Here is an 18,136-nt window from a genome sequence, read left to right as displayed (position 1 = left end):
TGATTAAGGTTAAAAAGAAAAAAATGAGAGCGAGACTGAGATTCATTTCAATGTAATGCCCTAAAGCAGAACACGAACTTGGCTTGGCCTATTCCGAGTAGCTCCAAATGGGATTTTTTTGTTACCATCCTTTTTGCTCTCTCATTTATATTATTTGCAAATGTGTACGGGAATAGGATTTGGACCTTTATGAAATGTATTTTATTCGTGATGTATTTTCCAAAAGTTGTTCCGATGCAGAGAAAGGTGTTTTTTTTATTTTATTTTTTTTTTATTATTTCGGTGAGAACCAGGCAGACCCATCTTTGAAATGTATTTTCTTCTTTGCAGGTCCCCCTCCTCATCATGTGAGAGTGGTTTCTCTGTGGAATGCTTTGTTTTGCTTCTTCCCAATGTGTATTCATTCCCCTGGGGACGTGCTGTAGTCCCTGCGGATGCCTTACTTACTGTGTGGGTTTCTGTCTTTCTGGTGGTAGAGGAGGGAGCTGGTGTGTGGATGGGGGGGACTCTGTCTCTTGTGCCGTAGTCTGCAGAACTGTTGTTTTTATCCCCAACAAGCCCAACTGCTGTTTGTGAGAAGCTTGAGCTCTTTTTGAAAACCAAACAAAAACTGTCATTTCCAAAACCTGAATCTGTCATTTCCGGGCTGTCTAATAAATCCGAGATTCAGAACCCTTAAATGTGGGCTGTTTTTAAATGCTGGTAATTAATGTAATTTGCTCCCTAGAAAGGCGTCTGTGAAGCACACAGCTTTCCTCTGTCAAGGGCCTGGTGGGTGGCATTTTACCTTGAGGTCCACGCCACCTCGTTTAATTAAGTCTACTCCGGTGTATACTGGGGACTCGTCCCAGATACAGAGTGATCTGCTGGAGGCCTGCCATTTCCCCATGCCCTCCCGCTGCATCAGCTGGGCCCTCAAGCCGACTGCAGCCTCGAGGCCGGGCTCCTCTCCTCGGGGTGCCTGTGCAGCTGTCTCAGGACTCGGTGCGTGTGCGCCTGGCCGGGTGCTGCCGTCTGAGGACTCGGTGCGTGTGCGCCTGGCCAGGTGCTGCTGTCTGAGGACTCGGTGCATGTGCGCCTGGCCAGGTGCTGCTGTCTGAGGACTCGGTGCATGTGCGCCTGGCCAGGTGCTGCTGTCTGAGGACTTGGTGCATACGCGCCTGGCCAGGTGCTGTGCCGTCTGCTGACCCATCAGACACCAAGTCAGGGACGCTTCCTACTGGGATTTTGGACCATTCAAAGTTAACGCCAGGGCCCATGGTGACACCACGGATACATTATGGGACTCGCAAGCGTGAAGTCCCACCTTCAGCCCCGTGACCATGCCCTGTTGTATGCTTTACATTGGGTTCTAGTTCTCCCCCGCCAAGAGAATTGGATCAGTCCTGCTAATTTCGCGGGCCCGCTTGGCCCCGCCCCAAGGAACCCCGAGAGAGGGTTCCTGAGTTCGAGAGTTGAAGAGTTGCAGAGTTCGAGAGTAAGAGAGGGTTCCTGAGTTCGAGTAAGAGAGAGTGCTTGCGCCGCTGCAAAGAGACAGCAGAGTTCTGTTTGGTGATTAGTTTGGTTTAGTTTATGAATCGTTGTTCCTGAATAAAGAAATACAGCTTCCCTGCCCAGCCGTACGTCTCTGGTCGTCTCTGTTACCCGCCGTGAAGCTAAACCGCCCAGCAAGAGCTTCCGAAATTTTAACAACAAATGGCGCCCACGTGGACCTGACCTGCGCATCTCTCAGATAAGTGAAGACAATTTGGCTACCTATGCACTATGGCCTTCTCTTCTGCTTGTGAAGAGATCTCCAAAGGCCTCTGCTCTTTCTTCACGAGACTGTTTTGCTGTTTCTGGAACATTTATCTCTGGACCACTCTGTGGTTTCCACTCGCTCGGGCGAACTCAGAACAGCCAGTGGGACGAGCCAGCGGGCGGGAGGCGAGGCGCGGAGCTGCTGTTTCCACCTGGTTAAACAGCCAGCCAGCCGGCTGCGCCCAGACAACCCCGCGCACCGCGCCCGCAGCCCCGCAGCCCCGCAGCCTGCAGGAGGCTGACGCCAGCACGCAGGAGCCCGATGCCACCACGCAGGTGCCCGATGCCAACACGCTGGAGCCCGATGCCAACACGCTGGAGCCCGATGCCAACACGCTGGAGGCCGATGCCAACACGCAAGAGCCCGAGGCCAGCCCACAGGAGCCGGCTCTCCACCGCGTGGAGCAGGGCACTGGACGCGTGATCCCTCCACACTGCTCAGCCACTGCGAGCAGGGCAGCAGACATGGCAGGGCCATGGGGCAGGGCCGCGGCGGCCTATCATGGCCGCCACCCCTGGGCACCTAGGCCCACGCCTTCTACAAAACTGGCCTGCCTGCCCTCTTGCTATGAATTCTGGAATGATCCCGGACCTCCTGGACCCCCGGGCTCCCTGCCGAAACTGGGCACACGAGATCTCCAGCCGCCGGTCTGGTCTGAAGGCAGACAAGCTGGAGTACGCAGAGATTTGTGCAGAGATCGCAACCTGCAATTCCTAGAAGTGAAGCTGTGCGGGAAGCCACCTCCGGATGGTGAACCCCCCCCCCCAACAACTAAGACAGTACAGATTTAAATTCGTGTTTGAAATGACATGTCTTAGTAACAAAGGTTTCTCTCCTTGTGTATTAATGACCATGTTTATGTGTATGTTTAAAGTTTGGTAAACAGTAACTTTAAGGCTAAATTCTTACTAGTCAAAGTTAAATGAAAAAGGTTTTCAATGTAATTCTCATAAAGATAAAATTAACTTACATTTAAAGTCTGAGGTAAAAATTAGTTAACAATATATTTTAACTAAGTTGGTCTAAACAAAAGGTTAAATAGACTTGTTGATATGTAAAACTCTCCATTACCTTCTCTATTAGAAATGGTAGATCGCACAATGGCTGTGCTAATTATTCTCATGCCTGAGGTTTCCTTTCCTGACTCCATCTTGAATGGGTGTAACAAAAGGTTAAAAGACGTTGTTGCTATGTAAAAGTCTCAAATTCCTTCTCTATTAGAAATATGCTAATAACAAGTTTTGTTTCATAGTAAGTAAATTGCAGCCAGCTGCCTTTGGGACTCTAGGCCGTTCCCGCCCCCATGCAAATGCCCGTCGAGGCAAGTAGCCCCCCAGAGACAAGAAATGTTTTTTTTAAGCTGATAAAGTTTAGCCCACAGAGGCAGATATGGCCCCCTCAGGCCTTCCCTTAGCAGCACACTGGTTCTTGTTACTTGCTTGCATGTTTCTCCATGTTTGTGCCAGTTTCTTTTTATAAAAATGCCCGTACGATATAGGTTTCTGTTCACCCCACACCCTTGATACTGTAGCCATTTAGTTAAAAGAAAAGGGGGAATTGTTGTATGCTTTACATTGGGTTCTAGTTCTCCCCCGCCAAGAGAATTGGATCAGTCCTGCTAGTTTCGCGGCCCGCTTGGCCCCGCCCCAAGGAACCCCGAGAGAGGGTTCCTGAGTTCCAGAGTTAGAGAGTGCTTGCGCCGCCGCAAAGAGAGAGCAGAGTTCTGTTTGGTGATTAGTTTGTCTTAGTTTATGAATCGTTGTTCCTGAATAAAGAAATACAGCTGCCCTGCCCAGCCGTATGTCTCTGGTCGTCTCTGTTACCCGCCCGTGAAGCCAGCCCGGCCAGCTAGAGCCTCCGAATTTTAACAACAATGCCCTGTGCTAGAGACGTGCTGTGCCGGGTGTCTCTCTCCTCCGCCGCCCCCCTCCCCAGCCTTTAAAAAGTCCGGACTATTTGGCTGAGATCAAGAGCAAACGTTTAAAATACTTTAACCGGAAGAGACTCAGAACAGTCTGGTAAAAGGTGACTGAAACTTTGTGGGGGACCCGTTTTTCAGCTTGTGTGTATGTTTAAATATTTATTTACTCAACGTGTATATTTTGGATAGAAGCAAAAGTTGAGACGGAAGATGAAGATGGAGGGGGAGACCCCTGCAGTTCTGCTTTACTGCTCATGAAGCTTCCCCGTGCAGGTGGGACTGGGGTCTTGAACCTGGGTCTCTATGCACTGTAATGTGTGCAACTCAACCCTTCTTCCTGCCCCACTTTAAATTCCTTCTGTCTGGGTGCTCTCTCTCGTGGCCAAGTGTGTCTCTCCGCCTTGCCAGGCCCTCAGCCGGCTTCCCACAGTGTCTCCCCCCTCGTTGACTCGGGGGTGATGCTTGAGAGTTTTCACTGGTCTCCTGCAAAGTCTCTATTACTACTATTATTATTGGAATGATCCTTTAATGCTTCTTTTCAGACTTTTTATTCCTTTTTTTGTTGCCCTTGTTTTTATTGTTGTAGTTATTATTGCTCTCGTCGTTGTTGGATAGGACAGAGAGAAATGGAGAGAGGAGGGGAAGACAGAGAGGGGGAGAGACAGACAGATACCTGCAGACCTGCTTCACCGCCTGTGAAGCGACTCCCCTGCAGGTGGGGAGCCGGGGGCTCGAACCGGGATCCTCACGCCGGTCCTTGCGCTGCCGCCCGACTCCCAGACTTAGTTCTTAATGAGAGAGAACCCGACCATCACTGAGGCATAAGCAGCGCTGAGGATGGTACTCGGTCCCTCAGGCTTGCAGCCCACTGCTGTGGCCACTTATCTCTGAACTCAGACATGGCTCCCGCCTCCCGCCTCAGAGAGCCCCCTCTGCCTGTGTGGAGGAGAGCAGCAGGCTCCTGTCTCTCCCCTAAGTTCACTTTTTAAACAATTTTTTTTTTAAGATTTTATTTATTTATGAGAAAGGTAGAAAGAACCAGACGTCACTCTGGCACATGTGCTGCCGGGGACCGAACTCGCAACCTCATGCTTGAGGGTCCAAAGCTTTACCACTGCGCCACCTCCCGGACCACCTAAGTTCACCTTCTAACTGCAGCCCGAGTTAGCCGTGCATCTGAGCCACGCCCCGCACTCGGGAGCAGGTGTAACAGGTGTATGCAGAAACACTGGGACCCTGTGTCTGTGTCGGCTGCCTCCTCCCGACCCTGAAGTGATCTTATTACAATTACCTTGCCACGGGAGTCGGGCGCCAGTGCAGCGGGTTAAGCGCAGGTGGCGCAAAGCACAAGGACCGGTGTAAGGATCCCGGTTCGAGCCCCCGGCTCCCCACCTGCAGGGGAGTCGCTTCCCAGGCGGTGAAGCAGGTCTGCAGGTGTCTGTCTTTCTCTCCCCCTCTCTGTCTTCCCCTCCTCTCTCCATTTCTCTCTGTCCTAGCCAACAACAATGACATCAATAACAACAATAACTACAGCAACAAAACAAGGGCAACTAAAGGGAATAAATAAATATTTAAAAAAAACATTAAAAAAATTACCTTGCCACCTCTAATCTTGTTTTGCCACCAAGGTCCTGTTTGTATTTTATTGGTTTGTTTGTTGATAGAGGGTGAGAAACAGCAAGGAAAGAGACAGAATGGGGAGGAGAGAGGCCGAGGACACTGCCCAAGTCCTCACAGGCAGCAGATGTGCTCTCCGGGGAGCTGGCTGTGACTGATGAGAGCCAGAGGCCTCCCTGCTCAGCTCTGGTGATGGTGTTGCTGGGGATCGAACCTGGGACCTCAGAGACTCAGGCAGGAGACGACTTTGCAGAACCGTGATGCTATCACCCTAGCCCCACATGCTTTTTTTTTTTTTTTTAATTTTATTTATTCCTTTTTTGTTGCCCTTGTTGTTTTATTGTTGTTGCTATTGATGTCGTTGTTGTTGGATAGGACAGAGAGAAATGGCGAGAGGAGGGGAGGACAAAGAAGAGGAGAGAAAGACACCTACAGACCTGCTTCACCGCTTCTGAAGCGACTCCCCCGCAGGTGGGGGGCCGGGGGCTCGAACCAGGATCCTTACAGCGGTCCTTGCACTTTGCGCCACCTGCGCTTAACCCGCTGCACTACCGCCTGACTCCCGGCCTCACATGCTTTTAGAGAGATGTGCTTGGTGTATTCCGCTGTGCGGGGGTCCGCCAGTGTCCCCCATTGCTCACAGAGGCTGTTTTGTCACTTGGTCAGAGGGGCTGCTTCTTCCAAGGCCTGTGGCCAGAAAGGGACTGATGGCTCCCTCAGGATGGGGGTGCAGCTCCGTGGGCGGGATGCTGTGGTGGCCTCAGTGCCAGTCTTGAGAGCCACTGCGTATCAGCAGACTTTCTGTTTTCCAATTCTGTCGGCAGACAAGACCTTTCATTATTTTTCCTTGATTACCTGGTAAACTTGGGTTTCCCGCGGTGGTTAGCTCTGTGCTGACCTCTTCACCGGAAGAGCGATTCTGTTGTCAAGTCTCCACTTAGCGGGAGATGACCCCACGCAAATGAGCTTTATAAGAACGCGGAGAAGCAGCCTGGGAGGTGGCACAGTGGATAAAATGTTGGACTGAGAAGCAGGGGGGTCTTGAGTTTGACCCCCCACCATCACCACACACCAGTGTGGAGCTCCAGCTCTCCCTCTCTTAAAATAGCCGAGCAAACTTGAACTTGACTAGGGAATCCTGTACAACTATTTGACTAAATTCTCCCCTCCCCAGTTTTGTTTTTCTCCTTAAGCCTTGATTTGCCCTGTCTCCACAGCACTGAACTTTGTCCTATGATGTCTTCCCTTCAGCGAGGGCAGTGTTGCTCCGCTGCGCGGGTGGCCTTGGCCCCTTTGACCCAATGAACAGTAGAGATGCTTCCATTTGCAAAATAATAATAATAACAACAACAATAATTGTTTTCAGTCTACTTTGAGAGTAGTAGTACTCGACCCACAGCCTCTAGCCTTAATTCATCAGCAGCACTGGAGAACTTTGCACAAGCAGCACGTTCACTACGAGAGTTGAGATGACAGCGTTCCACAGTCCTGGAGTATCTATCTGTCTGTCCTTCAGCACTTGGTATGCCTATTCCTCCTTAAATATAAGTTCGCCAACCAGTTTGTGAAAAGGCCCGGGTGAGCACACTTGTGAAGATTTTCTTTGGGGGCCAGGCAGCGGTGCGCCAGGTTAAGCGCACATACCACCACGCCGAAGGGCCCAGGTTCAAGCCCCCATGTCCCACCTGCAGGGGAATCGCATGAGTGATGAAGCAGGTTTGCAGGTGTCTTTCTTCCTCTGTATGTCCCCCTCCCATCTGTCCTGTCAAATAAAAACTGAAAGAAAAGAAATGTGTGTGTGTGTGTGTATGTGTGTGTGGGGGGGATTCTCCGCTTGGAATTAGTGGCTGGCTTGTCAGCCCCTGGAGGATCTGAAGCCTAGAAGCAGGAGACGGCCAGGAGGAGTCTGACAGACAAGGTTTGTTTGCGCTTTGTGGGCTACTTCTTACACGGTGCCTTCCTTCACTTCAGCTGTTCCTGACCTGCAGCCGAGGGGCTCCTGAGCAGGACTGAGTGCCCAGATAATACATTTTATGAACCCTGCTTGATAATAGCTAATGTGCCAGGACAATTCTACAAGCTCTCGAACAACCTGAGCAGAAACCATGACCTGTGTGGCGACTTGGACAGATGCTCAGTACCAGGCCCTGTGAGGCTGGGGGGGCTCCAGTGGCAGGTGGGATCCAAACTGCTTCGGGGGGAGTCGAGCGGTTTGAGCCCCGGCTCCCCACCTGCAGGGGAGTCGCTTTACAGGCGGTGAAGCAGGTCTGCAGGTGTCTGTCTTTCTCTCCTCTCTGTCCTCCCCTCCTCTCTCCATTTCTCTCTGTCCTATCCAGCAACGACGCCATCAAGAACAACAACAACTACAACAATCAAACAAAGGCAACAAAAGGGAATACATAAATAAATGTAAACAAACAAAGATAATTTAAAAAAAGAACTGCTTTGGCCGTGTGTCCAGTTGGGTAGGGTGTGAGTGCCGCCGACCGACATACGGGCACTGAGCAGCAGCGTGACTGGGGTGCCTCAGTGCGGCCAGGGCCGGAGGGCCGGTCAAGTTTGATGATCAGTCTCACATCTAAGCTGGCATGAATTGCTGATGCAGGCACTGGCATTCTGTGCAGCAGGGCGTGAAGGGAAAGCTGGGTGTGTGTTACCATGCGCCCTAGGACCTGGGTTGGAGCCCTTGCCCTGTACGTGGGGCGGGGACTTGAGGAGTGAAGTCACTCTGCAGGTGTCTCTGTCTCTCTCCCTCCCCTCTCAGTTTCTGTCCTGTCAAATCAAGGAAGAGAAGTGGCTGCTGGGAGCAGTGGATTCATTGTGCAGGTAGGGAGTGACAGCCCCAGGGTTAACCCTTGTCAAAGAAAGAAAAGAAAACGCTGTGTTTGAGAGCCTTCTATGAGTCACTTGAAGAGGGGGTAGCAAGACTGTCTCACCCCAGGGGCCTGTCGCTTCTGGAACCACATGTGCTAGCTTACTGGTCAGGCAGCATGAAGACAGCCTTTGAGCTCGACTCTGAATCCTGACTTGGCCGCTCTGTAGAGGACGGTTCTGAACCACAGTTTCCTCAGCTCTGAAATGGAGATCAGCTCATCCATGGCGTTAAAGGTGTCACATAATACGTGTGTGCATGTGCGTGTGTGATACACTTAACGTAGTTCTAAGAGATTTACAGAATTCTTAAAATGGCCTTAGCTCTTAAAGGCATAAGCTATATAAGCTTAGAAAAACCCTGAGAATCACCTCCCCCCCCCACCCCCCGGCAAACCTATCTTCCGGATTTAAAGATGTTACTGTTTGCCACACTCGCTATCTTCATTAAAAAAAAAATATTATAGAGACGGACATTGAGAGGGAAACAGAGCGAGACGCCTGTAGCACTGCTTCACAGCTCTCAAAGATTCCCCCCCGTAAGTGGGACCGGGCCTTGAAGAACTGGGTCCTCGTGCGTTGTAGCATACACTCCACTGGATGCTCTGCTACCCAGCCACCGCCTTCGTTTTCAAACAGAAAGAACACTTGGGCTCGTCCGCTCCCATCTCCTATTCTCAAGTCTGTCCACCTGTGCCTTTATGTCTCTGTGGCATCCATATATATATATATATATATATATATGTTTTTAAATGTTTGCAAAATTCACTACACAAGTAAGGTTGTGAAATTATACCCCAGAAACCTCATGCTTTTGTTAAAACTCCATGAAATCACTAATGAAAAAAAAAGGAAGGGAAAAGTCACCTAGGTGGTGTGCTGTGACTTGAAGAGAGCCCGCCCTCAACTGCCAGGATGCTCCACAGATGGAGGGAAACAGCCCACAGCCCTAGAGTGCACCGGGCTGAGAGGAGCTACCTCCCCTCTTCTTGGGAGCTCAGCCTCTGTTACCGAACGGCTGGCGAACTGTCCCACTTGGGTCTTTGAAGGGTGAGAGCTACACAGGTCTACAAAGTGTCCTTTCTCTCAAGAGAACATGTAAGGTCCTTCACAACCCCCAGTGGATGGAGGTGCATTCAGGAGAAAAGCTTGTACTTCTCTCCTTTGACTTCAGTGTCTCTGGGTAGCCCATCTGTCACTTGGGAAAGTACTGATTTAAGTTATTATCACAAGTTATAGCAGTTTCCTTAAAATAAAATAAAAAAAAAAGCACCTGACCCTTCTGCCTTTGGACCGGCACGAAGAGAAGTGAAGGCTGCCCAGCCCAGTGGCCACACTTGGCTTGCTTTCACCCCCGGAGGACAGCCACTTGTCCTGGAGTTGCCAGAAAGCACCGGTGTCTTTGTGGGAGAAGCACTGTGTCCTGATGGCAAGAGCTCGGCAGGTGTGAACGAGGCCGCACCTGCACGTGGTCTCTGGAGAGCCATGACTGGAGGAACAGCATCACAGCTAGCCTGCCCTTTAAGCCGGCTTGTCACTTGGCACCTGGCTCTCAGGACTTGTCTTAAATGAAAAGCAATTGCTTTCATTTCATTGTTTTGCTTTCACTGAATCCACCACCGGTGATCTGGCTTCTCCAAACCACCCAGTCTCAATAGGGAGGGGAGAGGGGGAGATGCTTTAGTTCACTGAGCTTTAATATAGCAGATGTGAGGTGGACAGCTTTGAAGGCTCATTCCCAGTGGTGTATTTTATTAACTGATTTCCCAAGAAGCATTCTTTCACCTCTGACCATGCTAGCCAGTTAACACAAACCTGAAGAAGCCTTACAAATCACACCTACTCGTCTCTTAAGTTTGCTTTCCCCACGTAACAAAGTACCTTTCATTCCCTTTATAGAACTTGGTTAGAGGCTACTGCCGTAATGTAAAAGCTAGACTCCTGACCTGGTTATAATATCACTTTATAATCCTCAAAGTGCTTGGCGCCTGAAGATTTTTTTAGCGTCACTCGTGTATCCTTAAAGAGCTCAGACATACCTGCATCTCCTCAGCAGGAAAGACCTGACGTGTTTAGGGAAACACCCAGACAGAGTCCTTGATTTCTTTCTTTTCACAGCTTCGCACAGTCAGTTATGTGTGTTCTTCACGTAGGGAAATAGCTTTGCTTGGGGTGACGGCAGTGGAAGCCTTCCTTCGCCCGGCTTGGGCCGTAATAAGTGCTCTCTGGCTGGGTTCATTGCTAGTTCATCGAGGTGGCAGGTGATAAGTTTGGGGAAGCATAGCTTTCACACACGTGACTAACAGGTGATCAAAGTGATGGAGGAGGATGAGTGAATTAACAGGCTCTCCACGTGCGGAATCTCCCTGCTGCCCTTGAGCTCTGCGTTGACTTCAGTCACTAGCACAGGTCGGCGTGGGCTCAGTCCGTTAGAGCTGACTACTGGGAGTCGGGCGGTAGCGCAGCGGGTTAAGCGCACATGGCGTGAAGTGCAAAGTCTGGTGTAAGGATCCTGGTTCGAGCCCCCAGCTCCCCACCTGCAGGGGAATTGCTTCACGGGCGGTGAAGCTGGTCTGCAGGTGTCTCTCTCCCCTTCTCTGTCTTCCCCTCCTCTCTCCATTTCTGTCCTATCCAACAATGACATCAATAACAACAATAATAACTACAACAACATTAAAAAACAAGGGCAACAAAAGGGAAAATAAATAAAAGAAAATTAAAAAAAAAAAAGGAAGAGCTGACTACTTGTGACCTGATGGTCTACGTCTGTTAACAGAGTCGACTGACCTTGGCTTTGCGACCAGACAGGGCATTCCAAACACACTGTGCTTATGCTGCCTATTGTCATGGAGGGGTTGGCTGTTGACTCGAATTTGATGACATTGGGAAAAAAACTCTTTTAATTGGATTCCACCAGTAGAGAATTTATGCTAAACTGATTTGGCTTAGTATCTCACTCTTTTCCTGATGGGTGAAATCATTGCTAGTAGTAACATCTGTGCTGGAATTAAGTAGTTTCACCCTAGAAACCCTTGAGTTGTCCGCTATCTGCATGGTTGAGGTGGGCCACCCTTAACATCTCTTCAAACAATCGAACAAACAAAATACTTTTTGACTGAAAGGGATGAAATAGAGCTGCCCAAGACCTCCATGCTGGGATTGGAATTAACCATGTTGGAAACATAGCAGAGAAACCAGCTTCATGGGAATAACTGGGAAAAGTACTCACCTGAAACGTAAGTGGGGTTATCAAGGCAAAATTTTAAGTTGGCCACCAGTCAAAATTTCAGAAGGGATGTTCTTACTCATTTTTGGGCCAAAATGAATAGGCTGAGAGAGAGGGAAGAGAGAGAGAGAGAGAGAGAGGGAGAGAGGATTGCTCTTAGTTCTTCGTTTGGACAGTGTTTAGAACTCTTGCTAACATTCCTGATTGATCTGATCATTTTCATCTAAATTGGTTTCTCCCTAACAAGAGCTTTGGAGAACACATGTAAAGGAAAGAATAAGATCATAAACCTTTATTTTTATTTTTTATCTTACTTTTTTGTATTTTTCTTAGTAGTGATTTAATAATGTTCAACAAGATTGAGGGATAAGAGGGGTACAATTCCACATAGTCCCCACCACCAGAGTTCCGCATTCCATCCCCTCCATTGGAAGCTTTCCTATTATTTGTCCCTCTGGGAGTCTAGACTAAAGATGATTATGGGGATGCAGAAGGTGGGAGGTCTGGCTTCTGTCATTGCTTCTCTGCTGGACGTGGGTGTTGGCAGGTGGATCCACACTCCCAGCCTGTCTCTCTCTTTCCCTAGTGGGGCAGGGCTCTGGGGAAGTGAGGTTCTAGGATACATCGGTGAGGTCATCTGCCCAGGGAAGTCAGCTTGGTGTCATAGTAGCATCTGTGACTTGGTGGCAGATAGCATTCAGATAGAAAGCAGAGCGCAAAGTGCAAGGACTGATCCTGGTTCCAGCCAGGGCAACAAAAGGGAAATAAATAAATATTAAAAAATCTTTAAAAAAAGATATAAATCAGAACAAATTGTTTAATAATCAGGAAACTAAAGGTACGAGTATAGCAGATGGGATTCTAGGAAGTTTATTTGAGGTATATTCCAAGGGGCCCGTAACTTTACTAATTTTGCCTGAGCCCCACAGCTAACATGCAGGTGAACTTAGTTTTAACACTGTTGCCTTGAACATCTCTGTGTAGATTCTTAGTTACAGGGGCAACAATTGCTTGTAGAAGGCCCTGTTGGTTTTGGCAACTTAGGGAAAAAACATGGCAAGAGAAGACTGTGGGCCTTGTGGTGGCTTCAACAAGGCAGCACCACTAGACTAGGTCCAAGATTTGTTTTTTTTCCAAATAGAGACAAGTAAGAAGAGTGAAAGCCCACAACAGCAAAGCTTCCTTCAGTGCACTGCGGGCGAACCCAAACCTGGATCCTACACAGGACAAAGCAACGCACTGCCCAAGTGAATTCTTTTGCCAACCCCAAGTCTAGAATATTGGGGAGGGAGCAAGGGTGGTATTGGAATTTTATTATTATTATTATTTTCCAAGAGTGCCACTCAGCTTTGACTTATGGTGGTGCTGGGGATTGAACCTGGGACCTTGGAGCCCCAGGCACGAGTGTCTCTTTGCATAACCATTATGCTCTCCCCCCACCCCATGGCAGTATTTTTGTGAGAAGAGGATTCATCTTTTCTTTTTTTTAAAATTTCTTCATTGGGGGAATTAATGTTTTATAGTCGACAGTATATGCAATAGTTTGTACATGTGTAACATTTCTCAGTTTTCCACATAACAATACAACCCCTACTAGGGCCTCTGTCATTTCTTTCTTTTTTTTTTTTTTTAATTACTTATTTGTGACACAAATAGAGAAAGAAGCAGAGCAGCGCTCACTCCGGCACGTTTGAGGCCAGGGTTTGAACTCCACACCTCAAACTCTGCCACTGGCGCTCTCCCCGCGTGCAACTCCCACAGCAGCCATCTTGGTTTCTCTTAGCGCTCTCTGAAACCATCTGATCAGGGGTCAGTTGTCAAAGGCTCTGCCCTAAGCCAGCACTTGCCAAACCAGGGGTTTGCCTAACACCTTGGACATCCAGAGAGCAGATGTAAAAAGCGCCTCGAGGTCTAGCCTCTTATTGAATGTTGAGGGCATCATAGAAAACATGAAGCCACAGCTATCATTCTGATGGAGTGCTTACTACTGCCAGGAGCTGGCTGGAGATGGCCCAGGGGTCTCCATGACGATCCCCTGGCCACAGGGATCAGAAGCCTGGGCCAGGCTGCGTGGGATGGTGACTCAGCAACAGACGATAAGAGGTTTGACTACAGAGGAGGACAAGACAGCGTGACATGTTGGCTAAGGTGGCGCTTTGTCACATCATGAAAAGTCAGAGGCCCCTGCCGATGTGTCACATGCAGGGTATACAGTTTTTTTTTTCCACCTTTTTCTCCCATCTTTCCTTGAAAAGGACAGATAAAAGGTGTCTGTGAGACAGTTACTTGGGTCCACCTGCATATCAGATGTCAGGCTCAGGCAAAAACTGGTAAAGACATGGGCCCTATGGAATATACCTACAACAGGCCTACGAGCTATTTCCAAATCGGAGACCCCAAATCTTCATCTGTAATAGTCCAGCCTTTAGGTTCATGATTAGTCAACAATTTGCTCTGCTTTCTATCTTAACTCTTCTTCAGTCACCAGGTTCCAGATGCTACCATAATGCCAAATAAACTTCCCTGGATAGACAACCCCACTAATGTGTTCTGGAACCCCGCTTCCCCAGAGCCCCACCCCACTGGGGAATGAGAGAGGCAGACTGGGAGTATGGATCAACTTGACAACGCCCATGTTCAGCGGGGAAGCAATGACAGAAGCCAGACCTTCCACCTTCTGCACCCCACAATGACCCTGGGTCCATGCTCCCAGAGGGATGGAGAATGGGAAAGCTATCAGGGGAGGGGGTGGGATACAGAGCTCTGGTGGTGGGAATTGTGTGGAGTTGCACCCGTCTTATCCTATGGTTTTGTTGGTGTTTCCATTTTATAAATAAAAATTAGAAGAAAAAAGAGTGTCTGGAAATGTTGACCTAGGAAGTTGTGCTCAGTGGCTTTTTTGTAATATCCACCCCAGGCTCCACGAGACCCTTTGCTCTGCACAGTGGAACACGTTTACTGGATGCTCGTGTGGCCTAGCAGTGGGTCTGATCTGGCACATGCCTTGTGCCATGGAGTAAGGAAATTGAGGGCACAGTGAGACAGCACGTTTTACGGCCAGTCCTTCAGAACTCTGAGGCGCTCACACAGTGGAGGGTCATGCCAGGCAGTGTGGCTGGGGACATCCTGTGATCCAGTGCTGAGGTGAACATGCTGCTGGAGGTGCAGAGACAGTGCCTGGGGCATCATCACTAGCTGATCAGAAGTCTGTAACGTCGAGGTGATTATCCGGATGGTGTATGGAGTTTCCAGGCTGCTGGTTTTGAAGAGGGAGATGTTGGGATCACAATGAAAACTTACTATCCCTCTTTTCATTTCTGTGCCAGGATTGATAGGTTTTTTTTTTTTTTATCATTTATTTCATACGAGATAGTTGCAAATGAAAGACAGGGAGTGAGAGAGGAGACAGGGTACCGCTTCAGTCTATGCGGTGCCGAGCACTGAACTGGGAGCCTCGGGCATGCTAATATCCTCAGCTTTCCTGGCTGCTGTTTCACTCTTTTTCCCTTTTTTTTTTCTTCACTGTCTTTATTTATTGGGTAGAGACAGCCAGAAATGGAGAGGGAAGGAGGTGCTAGAGAGAGACACCTGCAGCCCGGCTTCACCACTCACAAAGCTTTTGCCCTGCAGGTGGGGCCTGGGGGCTCAAATCTGGGTCCTTGTGCGCTGTGACGTGTGCGCTCAGCCAGGTGTGCCACCGCCCGGCCTGTTTTATTATTTTTTTATAGTGTGTGTTTGTTCGATGTGCCTTTTATCTTCTTGCTTTTTTTTTTCTTTTTAATTTTTAAATTATTTCTTCATTTTCCCTTTTGTTGCCCTTGTTTGTTTTTTTAATTTTAAAAAATATTTATTTTATGTATTTATTCCCTTTTGCTGCCCTTGATGTCTCATTGCTGTAGTTATTATTGTTGTTATTGATGCCGTCATTGTTGGATAGGACAGAGAGAAATAGAGAGAGGACGGGAAGACAGAGAGGGGGAGAGAAAGACAGACACCTGCAGACCTGCTTCATGGCCTGTGAAGCGACTCCTCTGCAGGTGGGGAGCCAGGGGCTCGAACCTGGATCTGTAAGCCGGTCCTTGTGCTTTGTGTCACGTGTGCTTAACCCGCTGTGCTACTGCCCGACTCCCATCTTCTTGCTTTTTTAATCACTTTTTAAAAATATTTATTTATTCCTTTTTGTTGCCCTTTTTGTTGTATTGTTGTTGTTGTCATTGATGTCGTCGTTGTTGGATAGGACAGAGAGAAATGGAGACAGGAGGGCAAGACAGAGACAGGGAGAGAAAGACAGACACCTGCAGACCTGCTTCACCGCCTGTGAAGCGACTCCCCTGCAGGTGGGGAGCCGGGGGCTCGAACCGGGATCCTTATACCGGTCCCTGCGCTTTGCGCCACGTGCTCTTAACCTGCTGCGCTACTGCCCGGCTCCCTGATCACTTGTTTGTAAAAATAAGGTAAATCTGCACAACCACATGTTTTTCTTTAAATTAGTTTTTTCTTTATTGATTATTGGGTAGAGACAGAGAGAAATTGAGAGCAGAGGGGGAGATAGAAAGGGAGAGAGACAGAGAGACACCTGCAGCCCTGCTTCCCTGTTTGTGAAGCTTTCCCCCTACAGATGGGGACCAGGAGCTCGAACCTGGGTCCTAGTGCACTGTGATGTGTGCATTTAAACAGGTGTGCCACTGCCTGGCCCCCATGATCGTTAACCCCTCTGTTCAAGTCGTGTGTAACCACACCCCACCTCCCTCCCAGGGGCCACAGCCTCCTGCACAGTCCGCTGCCTGCCTCTACCCCTCTACTGCCTTCTGTCCCCCCCCTTTTAATGATCTAAGCCCTGCATCAGAATCTCAGGTTTACTCTTTTTAAATTTATTTTAATGAGAGACAGAGAGTCTAGACCACTGCTCAGCTCTGGCTTGTGGTGGTGCTGGGGATTGAATCTGGGACCTGAGAGGCTCAGGGACGAAAATCTTTTGCAGAGCTATGATGCTGTCTCCCTGATCCAGTTTTGTTCTTTAATTTTCTCTGCCCCCTTGCTTTGTGAGTTAATACAATTCTCGATTTTTACAAAATATTTATTTACTGATTGGGTAGAAACAGAAACTGAGAGGTGAAGAGGAGATAGTGAGTGAGACAGACAGACAGACAGACAACTACAGGCTCTGTTTTACTGTCTGCAAAGCTCTCTCCCTGCAAGTTGGGGTTGGGGGCTCAAATCTGGGTCCTTGAAGATTGTAACATGTGGGCCCAACCAGGTGTGCCATCACCTGGCCCCTCTCAGTTCTTCTTTTTTTTTTCTTCCTTCCTTCCTTTCATTTTTGCTTTGCCACCAGGGTTATTACTGGGGCTCAGTGCCTGCCCGATGAATCCACTGCTCCCAGTCACTTTTCCTTTTTTTTTTTTTTTTTTAAATAAAATTAGGACAATGAGAAATTGAGAGAGGAAGGGGAGATGGAGAGGGAGAGACAAGCGTCCCCTTGCAGGTGACTAGTGGGGGCTTGAACCCAGGTCCCTTTGCATGGTAGCAGGTGTACTCAGCTGGGTATTCCAGCCCTCTTTTCAGTTCTTGCCTTAAAGTGGCTCTGGGTATCGAACCTGGGGACTCATGCATGCAGGTTGCATGGTCTCCTACGGAGTCACCTCGTTGGCTCTGTGACCTTCTGTTTTTGAAACAATTCCACCCCCTCCCCTGTTCCTCTCTCTCTCTCTCTCTCTCTCTCTCTCTCTCTCCCTCCCTCCCTCCTTTTTTCTCCTTCTCCTCCATTTCTCCTTCTCTTCCTCCTTCTCCTTGTTCTTTGTCTCTTTTGCCTCCAGGGAATATCACTGGGGCTCATTGCCAGCACTATGAATCCACTGCTCCTGGTGGCCATTTCCCTCCGTTTTATAGTACAGGACAGAGAGAAATTGAGAGAGGAGAGGGAGATAGAGGGGGGGGGACAGAGAAAGACACCTGCAGACCTGCTTGGGATGTGTTCCCCCAGGTGGGGAGCAGGGCTCAATCCTGGATCCTTACACTTAGTATTATGTGGAGTTAACCAGGTATGCCACTGCCTGGCCCCCAGAACACGTTTTGTAAGCGTCCTTGGGAACATGCGGACAGGTGGTAAAAGCTTTGGGCTTGCTGTCAGGAGTCAGGTGGGGCCCACTGAGCTGGTGTCCCGGGGAGCAGAGGGGCCCTCCGAAACCCTCGCCCATGTGCTGACCGGGTGGGCCTGACCCACTCTCCCTTGGCTTTTGAAAGGCAAAGTTCCTCACTCAGCATCTTCAGGCGTGGACCTGTGATGTTTCTCAAGCATTTTAATAGCTGAATGTTTGGAATAATAAGATCTCAAATGTTTACCTCTTTCTGTTCACAGTCCTTCAGTGATTCTGTTCTTGCAGCTGAAGGGCACAGGGTCGTTTATTCCCCCTGCAGAGTGCTCTCGCTCACATCCAGCTGGGAAGGGGGTTTTATGAAGCCCATCAGACAGGTGTGGAAGCCCAGCCCACAAGAGACCGAATTCTGTAGGCCGGAGGGTCCGTCTCCCCAGTTTGCCTCAAGCCTGGACACTTTAGCCGCCAGACCATTGTGTGTTTCAGTATCAGAGTTGAGGATGCTTATTTCATTCATTCACCCACTCATCCTCCTCCCTTCCTTCTCCTCCTAGCCTTCCACCTCCTCTTCTTTCTCTTCCTTTTTGTCACCAGGTTCCTTCATG

Source organism: Erinaceus europaeus, chromosome 14, assembly GCF_950295315.1.
Source record: "Erinaceus europaeus chromosome 14, mEriEur2.1, whole genome shotgun sequence".
NCBI lineage: Eukaryota > Metazoa > Chordata > Mammalia > Eulipotyphla > Erinaceidae > Erinaceus > Erinaceus europaeus.
This window is presented reverse-complemented; position numbering follows the sequence as displayed.